The sequence below is a fragment of the Mus musculus genome, chromosome 14 (genome assembly GCF_000001635.26).
Source record: "Mus musculus strain C57BL/6J chromosome 14, GRCm38.p6 C57BL/6J".
NCBI lineage: Eukaryota > Metazoa > Chordata > Mammalia > Rodentia > Muridae > Mus > Mus musculus.
Window position 1 is genome coordinate 85,681,588 of NC_000080.6, and position 21,305 is coordinate 85,702,892.

Consider the following 21,305-nt stretch of genomic DNA (forward strand, 5'->3'; position numbering starts at 1 on the left):
TTCAAATTTTAAAAAATACAGTTTAAATTCTAAAAATCAACATACTGCCTCTAAATTAGTGTTTCTCATAGATACCTAAGTGAACCATATGACATATATGATTGTACAATTATTTTTAAAACAAAGTTTCTAAGTGATTATATGTTTCTAAACACTCATCAGCACTAAGTCAATGGTCCACTGATTTAAACAAAACAAAGTCTTCTGAAGTACACTTAATCTACTTAAGCTTTGGTCACTCTGGAGCTAGAATATTTTGTATAACAAAACAGGCCACCCTTCATCCACAGCAATCTATCTGCCTCAACCTCTTGAGTTATAGTATTAAAGGAACATGTCCACAAATCCATCCTAATTTTCAAAGGAAACATAAATTATACATCAAGTTGATACGGGCAACCAAAACAAAACTCAAACTATATAGATGATAGATCTATGCCTGTAGAAACATAGCTAATAAAACATAATTCTGTTGTTTTCCTTCTCATGGTGCCAAAAGAAACTAAGAAAAGTCTTCTTGTTCAGAAATAGCAATACTCTGGTTTTGTTCACATCTGTTGCTACTTTTTATTTCTGTGTCATTCGCTAATAGTAGCATAATCTCTATTAGCATGTACAAGTCTTCCAGTTTCTCCACAGTTGTTTTTATTTCAGACTCTAAGTTCAGCATTATAAAGTATCTGTGCTCTGTTCAAGTACACACACACACACACACACACACACCCATTATAAGAATGCTAGTCAGTTAAAATGGACCTTACAACACATCCATTACTCTTTAGAATTATAAGGAAGTAAAACCGAATCTGTTAATCATAATTCCAGTCCAAGGGCTCCTATGTGCACAATGACTTCAGTAAAGAATGAATACTTGTCAAGTTAAACATGGTCTTAAGAAGTCTTTCCCTCCACTCAGTGATTCGTGAAAAACCAACAAAATGATCAAAGAATAAAATATAAGCTCCCTGAAGCCCCATGGTTCTCCATAGCCTGAGAGCTGTTTGTCCACACACTGGCATCCTAAGAAGTATATTGTGAATTTTAAAACTCTTTTATAATACAAAGACATGGGTATTCTTGTGACAGAATGTTTACAGATTCCTGTCTCAAAACAGAAAGTACAAGAGTGTTGGGATATATCTCAGTGATATCACAAATTATATGTGAGGTGTTGGTTCAACCCTCTGTATCATAGGAAACACATAAGAAGAAGAATGTAGAAGAACACAGACAAGATTTATTGAATACATGGATGAATTTCATTGAAAGTCTGAAGAAAAGTGACTGTAAAATAATTCCACTTGCTTCAAGGGCTGCACTGCATTCTCTTGTGCTGAATATGGTGTTACTACTCCAGTGTCACCATGATACTTTCCTTATGGTGCATGTCTCATTCCTTTCAAGTTCCAACAGCAGAGACAAGATACATATATATATGTGGAGAAAATTCACTGCAACTGTGGGAAATTTAGCTCAATCATGAATGATTGAGCTTTGGAAATGAATGCTCTACCTGATTCCTTGCTTTGAAAATGAAGATGAGTTCTATATACATTTTTAAATCTAGCTTTGTGTGATTAAACCACTTAGGATCCTAAAGCTAAGAGTTTAAGTGCAGAGCTCAAGTTAAATTCAGATATTTTATTATCTCTGAACTGTAACTGTACTCACATCATCTTTCTAATAAATACACACACATACACACACTCACACGTACACACACAGTATTATGTAGAAGTAACTTTTACTCTACAGATATAATTATATATAATTATACACACAATATATATGTATGTGTATGTATGTGTATATGCATATATCTGTTTGTGGCACCTGCATTACTTTGAATAGAGCTAAGACACCTGGAGTGAAAATATGTACTCTTTTTTCCTCTCAACAATTCCTTCATCTCCGTATTTTTCACCTGGCTCTTCCCCTTTTGTCTACCAACTGGATTAGGAACAGCAAATTTCAAAATATTTGCTAGGTCAGATATACAAACATATACCACAGTTCTACTCATATTAGCATGCTTTTGTTATGTGCTGAAATCTAGCTCTGGGTAAACCAGAAAGTAAATAGTGCTCTGAGAACATGAGTTTGTCTTTACTGGTTTGCATTTTACAGAAAAAAAAAAAACATAACACATGTGACCATAAAATATGTCCTAGAAGCATTTACATATACCTGAAATTTTAAGTACACTTAAAATTCCTTAACAATCTTAAAAATATTAAAATGTTCATAAAATTACTGTTTCATTTTTAAAAGTCAAAGTTGTTTATAAAAATTATATGTATATAAGTTTACACAATGTTTTTACAACCTGAAATTTTAGAAAATATATGAATTAAATATGTACATATTTAGGTTATAGCAACTCATTTCTATAATGTGTCCCTATCATAATGTCAAGTGCTTTGAGGTTGTTTCAATGTTAAATGAACATTATAATAAGTTTTTATTTGATCTTTACACATTTTATAAATAATCTTAAAAGCAGAACTTCATTAAAATTATGATATTGGTCCTACTACATATGACTATGCATTATTATTATTTTAAATTTTGTAATGAGGAAAATATTGTCCCTAAAGGTTCTGAGATACATGGTAAGATCAAATTAAATTTGGCAAATGCAATGCATCCTCTATATAATTTTCATATTGAAATATATAAATATTTCAGTCCAAGGAACCTTTTTCACAATTTCAGTCCTTTGCTTCCATTCAGTTTACCTTTCTTTTATAAATATTTATGAGAAAATACATATAAAATAAGTTGGCGATGTAAATTATTTATGTTTTGATAAATTTAAATGATATAAAATCATATATATCATCAGGTTTGGTCTATTTTCATAAGAAATGTAAGTTTATTCAATTAAAAGACACAGACTCTTAATAGATTTTTCCCACAAATCAAGGTGATCCAAATAGTATAAATGTTCTGAATTAGGTTTCATGTTCCACCTGAAGAATCATAACTTAATTCACTGTGCACTCCTTTCCTCTTATAGGAATACCAGCATCCTCTGGTTTGTTTGCAAGATTGTTGCCATGGGTGAAATAGACTGAAGTTTTTAAAATGATGTTTTCAGTGATCTATTTTTGGAAAAATTTGGTGACATCTTTATAGTTAACCTACTTCTGCCTAGTCTCCCTTCACCCCTATATTACATGAATCAAAATGATAAAAATAGAGGAGTTTGAATAATTTCACCACAAAGAACTGATAAATGACAGTCTTAAATATTCTTATAGATATTTATGGGTACCTTGTGCCCCACAAATATATGATTATTTTTAAGATAACATGCTCATTTATTCTTTGAAGAATTCATACATTTGTACCATATATCTTCATCACAGTACTCTGACATCTTCCCTTGCAGCTCTCGCAGGGGTCTCCAATGCTTCCTTCCACATATATTCACACCATATGCACATGGAGCAATATCCTGGGGCCCACACCCTTAAAGAAAAATGGCTTTTGGTCCCCTCAGCAAATAAAGATAATTTGAAATACAACTAAGTAGTGTAACATTTATAAATTTGTACATGACTGGTAGACAAACAGTAATCTTTAGATTTTCTTATCGAAGACAGAGCTAAGTACTAAACAACCTTCCAGGTTTTCAAAGACAATCCCTGCTTCTGCACATGGTTGTCAAGTTTATTCATCTTTGATATTGACCCCGGCTTAGATTTTAGAAACCAGTTACCGTGTATAGTAGCTTTTTTTTTTTTACTAAAACGGAGTTAGCTTTCCCTGTCTTACTCTTCTGAAGTATTTTCCATTGTTATGGGAGCTGAATGTTCAATTAGGAGCACTCTGTGATATAAAATTTAAATGAAATGCAGACAGTGGTGATCTGTATCTCCTTTTGAAACGCTCTTTAGATAAAACGTAATTAATATGTTTCTCTCAAAGAATGCTTGCAAAGTCAGTAAGCAAGCTTGTTGCACCTTGGCCCTTGCCATGTACTTGAAGTGCTTGAAGCTTTCAGGTCTTTGTTCACAAGAAACATAAAAATAATGCAACTGTGTAAGAAATCCAAGATGCAGTCTTTTCATAGAGTATATCATGAGCCTTTGTAATTCTGTCTAGAGTTATTCTTAAAACAAAGGGTAGTCACCTAGATTTGATTGCTTCATGTTATTTTACTTTCCTTCTCTTCAAGTTTTTCAGAATTATTTTGGCAGAATGCATATGTAAAGCTCTTCCCTTGACAAAGACTCCTTTGTATCAATTTTTTTTTTAAACTTCCATATTTCAAATCTAAATCTTCTTGAGCTTTTCTTATGTTCCTTCTAAAGTTTGGAGTGCTTGTCTTAAATAGCAGTTTTTTTTTAATTAGGTATTTTCCTCGTTTACATTTCCAATGCTATCCCAAAAGTCCCCCATACACACCCCCCCACTCCCCTACCCACCCACTCCCCCTTTTTGGCCCTGGCATTCCCCTGTACTGGGGCATATAAAGTTTGCAAGTCCAATGGGCCTCTCTTTGCAGTGATGGCCAACTAGGCCATCTTTTTATACATATGCAGCTAGAGACAAGAGCTCCGGGGTACTGGTTAGTTCATATTGTTGTTCTACATATAGGGTTGCAGTTCCCTTTAGCTCCTTGGGTACTTTCTATAGCTCCTCCATTGGGGCCCTTGTGACCCATCCAATAGCTAACTGTGAGTATCCACTTCTGTGTTTGCTAGGCCCCGGCATAGTCTCACAAGAGACAGTTATATCTGGTCCTTTCAGCAAAATCTTGCTAGTATATGCAATGGTGTCAGCGTTTGGAAGCTAATTATGGGATGGATCCCTGGATATGGCAATCATTAGATGGTCCATCATTTCCTCACAGCTCCAAATTTTGTCTCTGTAACTCCTTCCATGGGTGTTTAGTTCCCATTTCTAAGAAGGGGCAAAGTGGTCACACTTTGGTCTTCGTTCTTCTTGAGTTTCATGCGTTTAGCAAATTGTATCTTATATCTTGGGTATCCTAAGTTTCTGGGCTAATATCCACTTATCAGAGAGTACATATTGTGCGAGTTCCTTTGTGATTGGGTTACCTCACTCAGGATGATGCCCTCCAGGTCCATCCAGTTGCTTGGAAATTTCATAAATTCATTCTTTTTGATAGCTGAGTAGTACTCCATTGTGTAAATGTACCATATTTTCGGTATCCATTCCTCTGTTGAGGGGCATCTGGGTTCTTTCCAGCTTCTGGATATTATAAATAAGGCTGCTATGAACATAGTAGAACATGTGTCCTTCTTACTGGTTGGGACATCTTCTGGATATATGCCCAGGAGAGGTATTGCAGGATCCTCCGGTAGTACTATGTCCAATTTTCTGAGGAACCGCCAGACTGATTTCCAGAGTGGTTGTACAAGCTTGCAATCCCACCAACAATGGAGGAGTGTTCCGCTTTCTCCACATCCTTGCCAGCATCTGCTGTCACCTGAATTTATGATCTTAGCCATTCTGACCTGTGTGAGGTGGAATCGCAGGGTTGTTTTGATTTGCATTTCTCTGATGATTAAGGGAATTAACTCAAACAAGTCAATGGCCTTTCTGTACACAAAGGATAAACAGGCTGAGAAAGAAATTAGGGAAACAACACCCTTTTCAATAGTCACAAATAATATAAAATACCTTGGTGTGACTCTAACTAAGGAAGTGAAAGATCAGTATGATAAGAACTTCAAATCTCTGAAGAAAGAAATTAAAGGAGATCTCAGAAGATGGAAAGATCTCCCATGCTCATGGATTGGCAGGATTAATATAGTAAAAATGGCTATATTGCCAAAAGCAATCTACAGGTTCAATGCAAGCCCCATCAAAATTCCAACTCAATTCTTCAACGAATTAGAAAGGGCAAATAACAAATAACAAAAAACCTAGAATAGCAAAAACTCTTCTCAAGGATAAAAGAACCTCTGGTGGAATCACCATGCCTGACCTAAAGCTGTACTACAGAGCAATTGTGATAAAAACTGCATGGTACTGGTATAGTGACAGACAAGTAGACCAATGGAACAGAATTAAAGACCCAGAGATGAACCCACACACCTATGGTCACTTGATCTTTGACAAGGGACCTAAAACCATCCAGTGGAAAAAAGACAGCATTTTCAACAAATGGTGCTGGCACAACTGGCAGTTATCATGTAGAAGAATGCAAATTGATCCATTTCTATCTCCTTGTACTAAGGTCAAATCTAAGTGGATTAAGGAACTCCACATAAAACCAGAGACACTAAAACTTATAGAGGAGAAAGTAGGGAAAAGCCTTGAAGATATGGGCACAGGGGAAAAATTCCTGAATAGAACAGCGATGGCTTGTGCTGTAAGATCAAGAATCGATAAATGGGACCTCATAAAATTGCAAAGCTTCTGCAAAGCAAAAGACACCGTCAATAAGACAAAAATACCACCAACAGATTGGGAAAGGATCTTTACCTATCCCAAATCGGATAGGGGACTAATATCCAATATATATAAAGAACTCAAGAAGGTGGACTCCAGAAAATCAAATAACCCCATTAAAAATGGGGCTCAGAGCTGAACAAAGAATTCTCACCTGAGGAATACTGAATGGCAGAGAAGCACCTGAATAAATAGCATTTTTAAGATGTTCAGGTGTTCCTTTTTTTGATTGATCTTGATTATTAATATAATAAAAAGGAAAGTTCCTAAGGATGTTTCCAACATCAACATCTGGCCTATTTGCATGAATTATAATATCAAATGATTATTCAAACATTTCCCATAGATTTAGTTTAGTCTTATTAATAATATGTTATACATGTGGTAACTCTCTAGAGACTATAGAAAAAATGTGTTTTAAAAGAATGTATCAGAAAGGTTAAATTTTAATTAGAGTCAAGGACAACTAGTGTCTAGGTATCTGAAGAACCTCTGAAAGTAATACCCTTCTGGGAATAAGGACAATGAGAATATATATGCACAACCTCGAGGGCTCAGCTAGGCACTGTTTCTATCATCTAGATGGTGTTAAACTTTTGCATACTTATTCACTGTTGCAGCCTCCTGGGAATTCAGGTGCTTTATTCCATTTTCAAATTCTGTTATTATAAATGGAGATATGCTTACAACATGAGCATCTTTGTATGTCCATTCTTATGGTGATAGTCCTGACCATATTCTTCATTCAGATCATTTGAGTTAAGGATATATTCCCAGTAGCTATTCTGCCCTCTATTTTCAAAATAGGTTCATAATAGACAGATATATCATAAATAATAGACACAGACACAGAAGTCATTAAAAACTATTTGCTTAAACACAATTTTAATAAATTTATCACTTGCAAATGATAAATTGTGTTGGTAATATGATTATTTACTAGGAAATAAATATATCATCACATGATGATTTTATTTTAAAATGTGAGTCTGCTTTGAAACTTATTTTAATATAATAGGAGTTTGGCTTGAGAGAATACTATGGCAATGTGAAATTAATAAATTTTAATTTATATTCATGGTGCTATAATTCAAATAAAACTTGAGGACACTTTATTTGCATTTTGTCATATATATTAATTCTCATTTGAACAAATAAAAAGGAGGTAACATTTTCATAGTATATTTTCAAACAATGATTCTCAAACACATAATAAAATACTTTTTGGAGAATTTAATATTTTGTATTAGTTTTGAGTTAATTGTCTCAAGATTATTTGATCTACATTATGACACACACACACACACACACATTTTTCTTCACACAAGTCTCACTGTTACAAACACTTGTAAGTTTGAAGGTCTTACTTTTTTGTGACTAGTTAGTATTATAAAGACTGGCATATATATATATATATATATATATATATATATATATATATATATATATATATATATATCACATACTACATTTGTATATGGAATTGCCTAATTTCCGCGAAGACCACCCAGAGGATCACTAAACCAAAACTTCATACCTAAGAGGAATAAATCACCTAGATTAGATGATGGTGCCATGCCCAGGTGTAGAAACAACCTTTGCTTATATCATGGAACTAGAAAAATTCATGTGTTATTGATATATGAGTCTTCCCCCAAAAATCATGCAACTCCTAAGATTCAACTGATTAAAACACTAGCAAGACATCTCATACAAATCTCATGGTATGAAACTTTGTCACAACTCATTTGAAAAAGACTGTTTTAGAAATATGACAAAATGAAAAGTTGTGATTTTGTCAAGAACACTGGCAAACTAGTGACTCTTATTCATTGTTCCTCCAAGCCCAGATGCTTAGCATCCTTTCTCCATGGTTACTGTGCCTTGTTAGTATTCGTTTACAACATTATTGGTCTCAAAATTGCAAAGGTCACAGAATTATATATTATTAATTCTCCTTTATCAAAAGGAAAAAAAGATATCACAGAAAATTAAGATGAAGAAAATTATTCAAATATAAAATAGGAAAATAGAAAAGTTTACTTAGTCAGATCAAGAGAATAAGAAATATATCTTTCATCTTTTATTCTGCTCCATGAGTCCATGCTGAAGTGACTTGAAGGATGACATGGTTAAATGTGTACATGAATGGCCATAGGTAATGACTTATAAAATAACCATTTGTCATTACCTAAGAACTTTATTGGCCCCAATATAATAACTAAGAAAAACATGGCAATAGCCTGTACTCATTTCATTTTGACCCGGAGAGTTCTGTGCTGGTTTTATGTACAAGAGCATGACCTACTGACTTTAAGTCCAAGAACACTTTTTGGGCTTCTTGACAAACTTAACACATTATACGTAGATGCCAATATAAATGACCTGAAGTCTATTTTTTGTATCAGAGCATAGGATATTAATTTTTCTACTTCTCAATATCAGAAGAAAATATATCTAGCTTGGAATGTTTAAGAATTTTATAATCTATTTCTCTAGGTACCTTCATACCCATGTCTTGGTTCAGTTCCTCAAATGTCTGTATACCTGAGGACTATTGTACTGGCTTCTCACAGCACCTGTTTTATTAAATGATGAGAAAGCATATTTCCATTAGCCATATATAATAAGTAATAGAACTCTGCAATTCAAAGCTGTGTTTACCACAGGATGTGACTGGTGATTTAATTCTTTAAAAACCCAAAGGTTCTTCGGGAGGAACCTGAGAAAGAACAGATTATTCCTTCCATACTTTAAATTATATATTGATCCTTGTTTTCTTCAACTTCGCTATTCTAGGGTTGAAATGTTAGAGTTAACATCTGGCTAAGGTTACCTTTTTCTCATTTTTATATATTTTCCCTCTACTCAATGATTGTTTCCCAATATATATTTGAATTACATTAGTTGATTTTATATATTTTTATCAACTTTCTTTATCCACTCTGCAAAAAAAAATAAATGGTATAATAAATAGTATCAATATAGAATGTATTAACAACATACAACTTTGTTAAAATATGAGGATGAATGGTACCCACATACTCATGTCCTGGATTCTTAGTTGCCATCAAATCACCTTCTGGGAAGTGATTCAAACCTGAGGTCTATAGGATAACCAGTGGATTAAACTACTTGAGGATTCATAACATATTAGTTTTATTCAGAGACTGTATGACTAGGATGTTGATCCAGTAAAAAGAAGTAAGTCAGCTGAGATGTCTCAGATAGGGCCATGTTTGATCTAGCCTTTCCTCTTCTCTTCTTTCCTTGCTTCCTCTGCATGTCAGAGGTTAGATAGTTCCGCTCTAGCACATAGTCATCCTATAATAGATTAAATTCTAAAATAATAAAACAAAACCACCATTTGTTCATGGGTGTTTGATCTACTGGAAAAAAATATATATAGGAAAAAAGAAATTTAAGATTCAAATCAAAGTTTATGATGGGGATTATTAAGAATACTATATAAGTCATATATTTAATGCTTATTTTGAGTGAAATAGGTATGCATTAATTGGATTGAAGGTAGAGTGTTTCAAAACTCAAAGAAAACTTGTTAAAGTTGTGCAAGTAAACAATGGAACTAAAACGTTTATCTTTCTTATCCAAATGTAATATCCACTTCAAAATTTATACCATGAGTTAATAGAAAATATTTAAATTATTTGTTCCCTTAAAAAAAAGGGTTAAACAGCATTTCTTCCCTGAGGTGTTTCATTGTATTCTTTTGCCTAGGAAAATCTCCAAACCACCAAATTGCTTCCAAATTACTGATAAAATTACTAATTTATCAATTGTGCTATATGCACAGAAAGACACAATTCTGCTATATTGTATTTGAGTTGTAACATAATTCATGCATATTTGTCAAAATGTATTTTGTCAAAAATTAAATATGTGTTCATGGGAAATGGTGAGTAAATATGTCATTTAAAGTGGATTGTGAATTTTTCTATATTAAATTTGCAACATAAATATTATGTCACTTACATATATAAAAGTGTATTGTAATGAGAATCCCTAATCCCCACCACCATACTGTAATGAACACTAGTCAGGGGCTTATGCACAAGATACGTGGCTTTGCTCTTCTGGATTTGAGGCAAGCTTCATATGTGTAGCGGTGGACTAGGTTGTTCTCTTGCATTTGCTTGGTATCACGTCTATCTTGAAAATATACTAGAATAACTGCAAATACTATGACTGTGTGTGTGTGTGGTGTGTGTGTGTGTGTGTGTGTGTGTGTGTGTGTGTGTGTGTGTGTATGTGTGTGTGTGTGTGTGTGTGTGTGAGAGAGAGAGAGAGAGAGAGAGAGAGAGAGAGAGTTTAATCTTATTAATTCTGAATTTTGGCCAGGATATAATCTTGTCCTAAGAGTAGAAGGACATGAACATGAAAGAATGAATGGCTACTTGAGCTTACAGCCTAAATATTGTGATGCTACCTGTTCATATGAAATATGAAGTTTCCTCAGATCCATAAAAGCAAATAGATTCCTTCTCATAATGTAATGACAATTAAAGTCACATTTTTAAAAAAGGTACAGAGAGGAATGGATAACTTGGACTGTTTGTAGACTGTCTACAACAAATGGAAAGTGAAAACACAGCATCATCCTTATATCTCTAAGTCTAATAGTTACTAACATCTAACCTGATCTTCCTTGATTTTCTCATTGCCTATAATCCTCCAGTACCTAGATGTGTATTCTACATGCTGCTATAGCTTGTTGGAATACCATATTCAATCATTTCATCATAACCAAAGGCAAAGTTCCAAAAAATTATTATTTTGTCTGAGATTCTTGCATTTTCCCACATCAATATTAATCATGAGATATATTTCAAAAATCTGTCCCTGTTTTTTTTATGAAGCTGAATATTCATCTGGATATAACTTGAATTTCTTCTCATTTAACTACTTGAAGGCTAGTGTATTTTCAAAGCATCCATTTAAAGACACTGCATTCTGCTATCAGACCATAGCTCTTCTGCTTAAATGTTAGCCTAATGTAGTAATTTGAATAAAAAAGGTCACTGTAGGCTCATATATATTAATATTTAGTCATCAGGAAGTAGAAACCTTTGATAGAGTTAGAAGAATTAGGAGGTGTGGCCTTGTTGGAAAAGTGTATCCTTGGGGAATATGTATTAAGGCTTCAGAACACCATGCCCAGCTTCTCACTCTGACAGTCGGTCAGCATTTCTATCTCAGCTACATGGCACTGCTCCATCCCCATGTCTGCCTTTATGTTCACCTCAGTAATGATAATGTACTAAAACTCTGAATGTATAAGCAAGTCCTTTATTAAATAACATCTTTTATGAATAGCCTTGGTCTTCATGTCTCTTCACAGCAATAGAACACTGACTACAATACCAAGTGTTCTAATTTACTGAGAAGAGTGACAGGAGGAAATATGACCTCCCTAGTTTTAGCATCCATACAACAGTCACCAACCCTGCAGTGGTTTTCAAATGTGTTCTCTTTTTCATTATCTCCCGTGTTAGAAGGAGCATCTTTATCCCAATGACAGCATCTAAATTTCATTTTTTGACACCTAGTACAATGACATGCTCTCTATTCTGTATGTCTGAGGTTTTCTTCAACAGCTGATTTTCTTCTACCATATAAATCTACATTATCTTTCCTTTTATAGTATTATTGTCTTGTTTATTTTAAAGGAATTCTTTCTTTATTTTAGTGTCTTTCATTGGCTTAGCATTTGTCACCAATAAATAAAAACAAATTTAGTGTTATTGTTGAGTCCCTATCTTTTATCACTAAGCTGGATGTTTTGTGGCTTTAGCAGCTTTAATCACATGTGGGATATTTGATACTATTATTTGCAGTGTTTCAACATTGTAGATGGAAAGGTCAAACTCCAAATAATTAAGTTCACTACATTTCCATGTATGTAAGTATAGCTATTGTATTGAGGCTGTCAAAAGTAAAATGCATTACTCTTAAATATCTGAATACATGACCAACTAACAATTTTCCATAATTGTACTTTGATATTTCTCTTTATCTTTGTGACATTCTTTTTTCTTTTGATTACTCTAATAGCCATGCTAGACATTAATTATGTTCACTCCTCTGTCTTTTATTGACCTAAGGTAACCTTTTATTAACTGTTGCTTGATTATTTTCTAGTACCTCTATTTATTTATCACCTGATCAATCCATCCCCCTAATCAACTGTGAGTAAAAGAGGTGACCAAGAATTCATTACACCTCATAATTCTTGCCATCATTTTTCATAAATAATTATAGTTTCACTTAATTTCTTCTTCATGGCTATAAGTCATCTTGTCAAGAGTCATCCTTAGCATTGTATTTAACCTTTTAAGTGCTTCTTGAAAATGAAATTATTTCATGTTGATGGCATTTCCTTCACACATATAAACAGTCTCCTGAGTCATAGTTGTTAATTCACCTATTGCCTGACTTGTTCCATTAACACAGGTCTCTGGATTCTCAGCATTTGAATTTGCAGCCCTGACTTAGCCAATAAATACTCTCATTTTATGTATTTTCCACTTCATTTCTTCTGCCTGAATCCATCTCTCTCAAACACCTTTGTCTTTCAATGATTTCTCAGTTGAAAAAGCTGACTTTTAGAAAGTGATCTCGGAACAAGCTAAAGAATGTATTGATTTATGTTTCTGAAAATCAAATAGAAAGGTAGGACCAAATAATATTGATCACTTGGCCATAATTCCTTATGATTTTAGGGGTTCTTCATTCCAAAGTGTCAGTGTAAGCCTTATGCTTGCTTCCAATTTGCCTTAAGCACGATCCAATGTTAGTCTTAAAGCTCACAACCACATAAGAAGGCATTTCCTTCATCATACAACCCAATTCAGAATAAAACATTTTTCCTTTAAAAAAAAATAATTATTTATTTGTTTGTTTGTTTGTTTGTTTGTTTGTTTATTTATTTATTTATTTATTTTTGACAGGGTTTTTCTGTGTAGCCCTGGATGTCCTGGAACTCGCTCTATCGACCAGACTGATATTGAACTCAGAAATCTGTCTGGCTCTGCCTCCCAAGTGCTGGGATTAAAAGCATGCACCACCACTGCCTGGAAAGTGAAACCTTTTTTTATTCCATTTTGATTTTCAACATTTGCAGGTTGAACAGGTTCTTCATTTTTAAATGATTCTTCAATTAAAGCCACCCTTTAGTCCCTTGTCACCCTGAGCTAAAATGGTTGCGTTTTAGTGGTTTTCTTGATTGTTTTTATTTTATTTGTGTTGATTTTTGTTATTTTGCAGAATTATGTCTATTTTGGTGATGCAAGATATATCAAACCAAAGAACTTATCCATTCTACCAAGGAACTAAAGCTCTAACCACTAAAGCTTAAACCTTTGTACAATGTGTGAACGTATAATGCCTAATTTTTCCATGTGATGCTGTTTTCATTACCTTCCCTCTTGGATGAAAGTCCAGCTTAGAGAACTTAAAGAACTTGAGAAGATCGACACTGTTCTATTCCAGTGATAATTTAATACACTTGCTAATGATATTGAGATTCCCCAATCATAAATTATTTCTGTTGCAACTTCATAATTCTATCTTCAATACTTCTATAACTCATAATGTTAATATTATTGGCAGCAGAAGTTTGCCCCAGGAGTCACAACCCACAGGTTGATAATCACTGATCAAATATAAGTTTGTGTGTGTGTATGTGTGTGTGTGTGTGTGTGTGTGTGTGTGTGTGAAAAATATTGCTCACACTGAAAAATAGGAAAACAAATGAAGTTTATTAGTTCAGTTCATGCTACCAAATTAAAGATGTACTGCTTATCTAAAACTTCTAACACATATTAAGGATTGTCCAAACCCATATAAACACAGTATAAGGTGTCATGTTTTATTACCAAAATATACTTTTATCTTTTAGGAATCTTAAGTATAAGCTACATTTAATTTTTCCCTTGTGATACCTCAAGAACAAATAGTATTTTTCTCATAGTATTTAAAAAATGTTAATTCTAAAATTTATTTCCTTATTTTTCAAATGTCATATATCCAAATGCATCCAGAGAATATCAACATCTATCTCAAATACATAGTAGACTCCATTGACAATACATCAAATGCAACTGCTTTTGAATTGAGGTTAGAATACTGTTCCTGTTTCTTGACAGCCAGGCCAAACTTAAGAAGTTATCTACTTCGTTAGGTCAGAAGTGTGCAAAGAAATTCGTGTAGTAAAGGAAAGCATTTTGACTAAAGGTGATTGATGCCTTGGCTTTTATGCTAAACAGTACTATAAAGTCTTTTTCAGAAGTATTTTAACACAGAATAGATTTTTGAGCAGTACCTATGAAAAGACAATCATCGCTTACATATATGCTCCATTGAAAAAGACTATGCTGCTATGAGACAAATGTCTAAACCTTACTATCCAACTGCAATGTTGACAAAGCATCCAGTGATATGGAACCTTATTCTTGAAAGTGATCTTCAATGTAATTTCATGCCAGGCTAAAAGTGTAAAACATGTTCAGCTCTTACTTGAATATACTGAAGGAGTGTTTGTTACAGGAATCTTGCAATCTGCTTGTAAATATGTTAAACAAATTGCAATGGTCATATTTTATTTGCAATGGAGATTTTCAAAACAGCTGCATTTGACTGCTCTTTAGACCTTGAATTTTAAAACACTGCCTAACATTTGTTAAAAAGAAAAAAAAAATCTAAAGCCCTATTCTCTTCTCATTTGCAAAATGCAAAGCTCTAGGGTAAACTACAGTTAGGGAACAAGAGTTAATGGAACACAGAAACTACCTGAGTTCATCTGGGGAATACTGCAAGCAATTGCAGAAAGGCTTTCCAGCTGGAGAAATATTCAAATAAAACTAATTAGAGCATCTACCTTCAAGGGTTAGATATATTTTAGATTTTAAAATTTGCATCAAAGTGTGTCTATAGTCTCCTGAGGATCGGCAGGAGTATTTTAGGTGATGAGGTGTGTGTTAAAGCTATCTTAATAATAATAACAACAAGGCATTATTTGTCTTTTCACCCCTGAGTTGGCATTTATACTGACTGTGTAAAACTAATGATAAGTAAAATTGCTGGTGCCTCAACATAAATCAAGGCATTAGCAGCAAACCATACTAGTATATAAATAATCATGAATGTAAATAATGACAGTAATAGCAATGGGGAGAGAAAATGAGGAATGTAAATAATGACAGTAATAGCAATGGGAAAGAAAATGAAGCGATTATCCAGAGACTGACAGATTCCCTATTTCTTTCTCATAGTGGAGTATTTGTGTTAGAGGTCTTCAGAGAAATATTGATAATCCACTGTGATATTTTAATGAGTGAGTTGTCAATCATTTTATTCTCTAAATCAACCAATTGGTTTGCTTCTTTTAGTTGTTCCTTAGGGTAAATATTTTTGATCAAAGTACCCCATATGTTATTCTAACATCCTACATCCCTGGGTCTTTCTATCATGTTCATCTCTATAAAAAAGAGTCTATATATCATGTTCTAATAGAAGAACTGAGTTGAGTATGTGATATAACTAACACATTTTTACAAAAATATGGCATAATCGAAGGATTGAATCTCATTCTATACAATTAAAGTATGAGATACACAGACAAGAATATTAATCAAGTAGATAAGGTACAAGATCTTCTCTGCCACCCAAACAGAGAGGCTTGGAATTCTTCCATTTTGTACCAAGGTACCAGTTTATCATAGCATGTGTTTTATCAAGGATTCCTTGGTAGAATGGTGTACTAATTCCAGTGACTATTTTTTGATGCTCATTTCACTTTGCAGCTCTGGAGAAGGCATGCTTTGTACCAGGCATGATAGTAATGAAAAGATGGACTCTAAGCAAATAGGCTTATCTGGAATAGAGAAAGTTTCACTTGCTAGATTGAGTAAATGGATTGTTAAATGCAATAATCATTAAGGATAATATAAAAGTGCATTCTTAAGAGCTGAGACCCTTTCCTTGATAGGCTTAGCAACAGGTACAAGGCTGAAAAATCTGCAAGAAAAAATGATATTAACCATGAAGATACATAAATGAACTCAAAAGACAAAGAATATGAATGTACATTATAAAAATTAGAAAAGTTGAAAAGATTTTAAAATACATATTCTTCAAATGAGCCTGCAGATAGGAGAGCAGCTTTGCCAAAACTTTTATTATTCCAGCTACATGTATCTCAGATATCTGTCAGTAATGAATTTGCATTAGTTTTAGCCACCAAATGTACACAGGCTTTACATAGGATCAGTATAAAATTAATACTATTATAATCATGTAAACTAAGATGCATATGTTCTGGAAATAAGCCCCAGAAAAGGGAGTTTGAATACATGAGTATTAAGAAGGACCCAAGCACCCACCCTTTGGTCTTCCTTCTTATTGAGCTTCATGTGTCCTGAGAATTGTATCCTGGCTATTTCTAGATTTTGGGAAAATATCCACTTATCAATGAGTACATACCATGTGTGTTCTTTTGTGAGTGTGTTACCTCATGCAGGATGATATTTTCTAGCTCCATCCATTTGCATGAGAATTTCATGAATTCATCAATTTTAATAGCTGAGTACAAGCTATTAAAGTACAAGCTGAGCACTCCATTGTGTAATTGTATTGCATTTTCTGTATCCATTCCTCTGTTGAAGGACATCTGAGTTCTTTCCAGCTCCTGGTTATTATAAATAAGGCTGCTCTAAACTTAGTCGAGAATGTGTTCTTATTATATGTTGGAGTATCTTCTGGGTATATACCCAGGCGTGGTATTGCTGGTTCCTCAGATAGTCTTATGTCCAGTTTTCTGAGGAACTGCCAGACTGACTTTCAGAGTGGTTGTACCAGCTTGCAATACCACCAGCAATGAAGGAGTGCTCCTTTTTCTCCACATCCTTGCCAGCATCTGTTGTCACCTGAGTTTTTTATTTTAGTCATTCTGACTGGTGTGAGGTGGAATCTCAGGGTTGTTTTGATTCGCATTTCTCTGATGACTAAGGATGTTGAAGATTTCTTTAGGCACTTCTTGGCCATTCAATGTTCCTTAATTGAAAATTCTTTGTTTAGCTCTGTATCCCATTTTTAATAGGGTTATTGTTTCTCTGGAGTCTAACTTCTTCAGTTCTTTGTATATATTGGGTATTAGCCCTCTATCAGATGTAGGATTGGTAAAGATCTTTTCCCAACCTGTTGGTTGCCTTTTTATCCTATTGACAGTGTCCTTTACCTTACAGAAGCTATGTAATTTTATGAGGTTCCAATCGTCAATTCTTGATCTTACAGCATAAGCCATTGTTGTTCTGTTCAGGAATTTTTTTCCTTGTCCCATTTGAGGCTCTTCCCTACTTTTTCCTCTATAAGTTTCATTGTATCTGGTTTTATGTTGAGGTCCTTGATCCACTTGGACTGGAGCTTAGTAGGAGGAGATAAGAATGGATCAATTTGCATTTGTCTACATGTTGACAGTCAGTTGAACCTATGGAGATAAAGTATTGAGCAGAGACTGAAGTAAAGGCCACCGAGACTGTCCTACTTGAGGATCCATCCCATATACAGTTACCAAACCCAGACACTATTATGGATGCCAAGTGCATGCTGAAAGGAGCCTGATATGGCTGTCACCTGAGAGGCCCTGCAAATACAGAGGAGGATGTTCCCAGTTGACCATTGGACTGAGCAAAGGGTCCCCAATAGAAGAGTTAGAGAAAGGACTGAAGGAATTGAAGGGGTTTGCAACCACATAGGAAGAACAACACTATCAATCAACCAGATTCCCTACTCCCCAGAACTCCCAGGGACTAAGCCATCAACAAAGGGCTCCAGATGCCCAGATGCTTATGTAAAGAGGATGGTCTTTGTCATGTATCAGTGGATGGAGAGGTCCTTGGTCCTATGAAGGCTTGATAGTTGCCCCAGTGTAGGGGAATTGAGGGCAGCGAGGTGGGAGTGGATGAGTGGGTGGAGGAACACCCTCATAGAAGCAGGGGGAGGGAGGATGTGATGAGGGTTTCAGGGAGGGAGAGAACAGGGAAAGGGGATAACATTTGAAATGTAAATAAAGAAAATATCCAATTAAAAAAAGATGATGTTAGTATCATTACAAATCAATAATACTCTAGGAGAATGATGTATTTGGAATTGTTTTCTAAAGATTATTTTATTATAAACAGATTTTGCAAAAGAGTGATGATTTTATACATATTTTTAAAATAATTTTTACCTTAATGCTTTATTCATGAGCAGTAAACATCAATATCACTTCTCTCCTCCAACTTTACCCATGTCTACTGCTGTGAGGAGCGGGTGTGGTGGCAGTCCCAAAGGCGCCAGGGACTGCAGCTAAGTCTTATGACTTGCACCTGACTTCCTCATATAAGCCACAAACATCTTGAGAGTTGCGCAGGTGTACCAGGATACTGGTGAATCCATTTTGATGGAGATATGCCCCTGCTGCCCTGATTAGCTGAAGCTGCTTGCCTGGCTTGGCCTGCTGTGCGTGGATGGGAACTGAGAGTATAAAAGAGTGAGAGGCCCAGGGTTCGGGGGAGATATAAACAAGGGAGACATAAACAAGGGAGATATAGAGAAAGAAGAAACAGGACTGAATAAACGTGTGCAGAAGGATCCTGTTGCAGCGTCGTTCTTCCTGGCCAGTTGAGTGCGCGCAAGACACTGCAAATCTTCTGACTTATTATTTAATAATTATTGTTCTGTATTTATATAGATATATTTAGACATAGGTAGACAACCTACTTGGTCCATTTGACATTGCTTGTATGTGCATGTGTCCAAGTTGATAGCTTGGGATTAGACAACATACATGAGATATATCCAGACAAATTTTTGCATATAACTATTTGTAATTTTTCCAATTTTAATTAGCAATTTGATAAGAAGGGTAATCAAGCATTTTAAGACATGAAATTTTTCTTACAAACTTTCATATTTTCAGTATTTCAAATCTACATTCCTAAAGTAGGTTTGAAATTTCAAATTATAAAAAAGTTCTTCTTATTTCAAATATGTATGCCAAGAATATTACTCAATGATAGGTCATTTCACTAAAATATCCAAGGACAGGTTTCTATCCTTAGTTAAACATACACATAACCCCCCCCACACACACACACACACACACAATGCACAGAAGACAAAATGTAGCAAAATGTAGTTTTCTAAATATATCTTTAAATTTTTGTTCATCACTTTTAAAATTTTTAAGATGTGGTTTGCAAAGCAAATGTTAACTCAGTCCTTCATCTTAAAGCAAAATTTCGCTGTAAGGCCTGTGGGCATAGTATGGGCAGGACATTTGCTTTAAATGCACAGTATTTAAAGCTCAGTTAGCCTCTCTAAATAATAAAAGAAATAAATGCTTTATGAAAATTCCTTTCCTAGTGTTCTGACTTTCTATCAATTGTATTTGTATTTTAATAATAACTGAAATTAACAAATATTCATACTAACTAGTGTTAGTTAAATATGTGAAATAAAGAAATTTAAATCACAGGAAATGATTTTAAGTTTCTCTCTCTCTCTTTTCTTTTTGTTTTTTTTTTTGTTTGTTTGTTTGTTTTGGTTTTTGTTTTTTGTTTTTTGAGACAGGGTTTCTCTGTATAGCTCTGGCTGTCCTGGAACTCACTTTGTAGACCAGGCTGGCCTTGAACTCAGAAATTCACCTTCCTCTCCCTCCCGAGTGCTGGGATTAAAGGCGTGTGCCACCACCGCCCATAAGTTTCTTGAAGTATGAACATTTAACAATAGTTACAGTAAAAAAATAGTTACAGTATAAATATAATATATATATATATAAATGGTTACAGTAAATGTAATAAAATAAAAATGATCAAATATATATGTTTATGAAGGACAATCCATATTTATAACATTAAAAAAGAAAAATACTAAAACTTGATACAATCTAAATAGAAAAACAAGAATAGATAATACAGGTAGTATTAAGGGAACATTAAATTAATAATATATGATGAATTCACCATATATGGTGAAGCTTGGCAGGGTCACAATATATCTACATTTCCAATAACTTGAAAACTAAGGAAACAAAGGATAAGAAAATTGAAATGGAGGACGTGTACAGAGCAAAGAACCTGGGGAGCATAAAGGTAGAGACAGAAAGGACAGAATTTAAGCACAATATGTTTAAGTCCTGTGTTACCCCCCTGCACAGGATACAAATACAGGCATAAAAACCATTCTAAAGGGAATCAAAAGGAGGCAAAGAAGGAATAGTTTGTGTGAGAACAGCAGAAGCTGAGATAATAAATAAGGGAGCCAAGAGACAACTTGTAGAATCCAAGAGCAAGATGATCACTGACTCCTTGGAGAGTCTGAAGATAACCACTTCTGGTGAAGCTCTGACTTCTACTCAGTGAGACAATTTAAATTTCTGACTTTCAATATAATGAGAAAGTAAACTTATGTTCCTATAAGCGTTGTGTGTTATGATTGGTTATAGGAGCAGTAGGAAAGGAACGCAGCTCCTTAAGCAAGGCCAGTGAAAGCTGATAGGCCAAGGCCACAGAAAATAGGAATACTAAGCCCTCAGGTCAAGCTGAGTAAATGAAATGGCTTCCTTACTAGCCATAGAAAATGCCTGCCAAGGATGTGGAAGTGTGAGTGAGATAGGAAACTGAAATTGCCTGGCTAGTTCATCGGCAAATGAACAACTTGAAAATGTATTTTTTCACTTGTTCAAATATTCATTAGTTCAAAATCATGTATTTATTGTAGATGAAGGTTAAAGATTTGAGTCATTAATCTTTCAATTTATGTGGTAAATTACTTTGTATGGGGCTGAGCAATAAATATGTGGATGATTAATATGT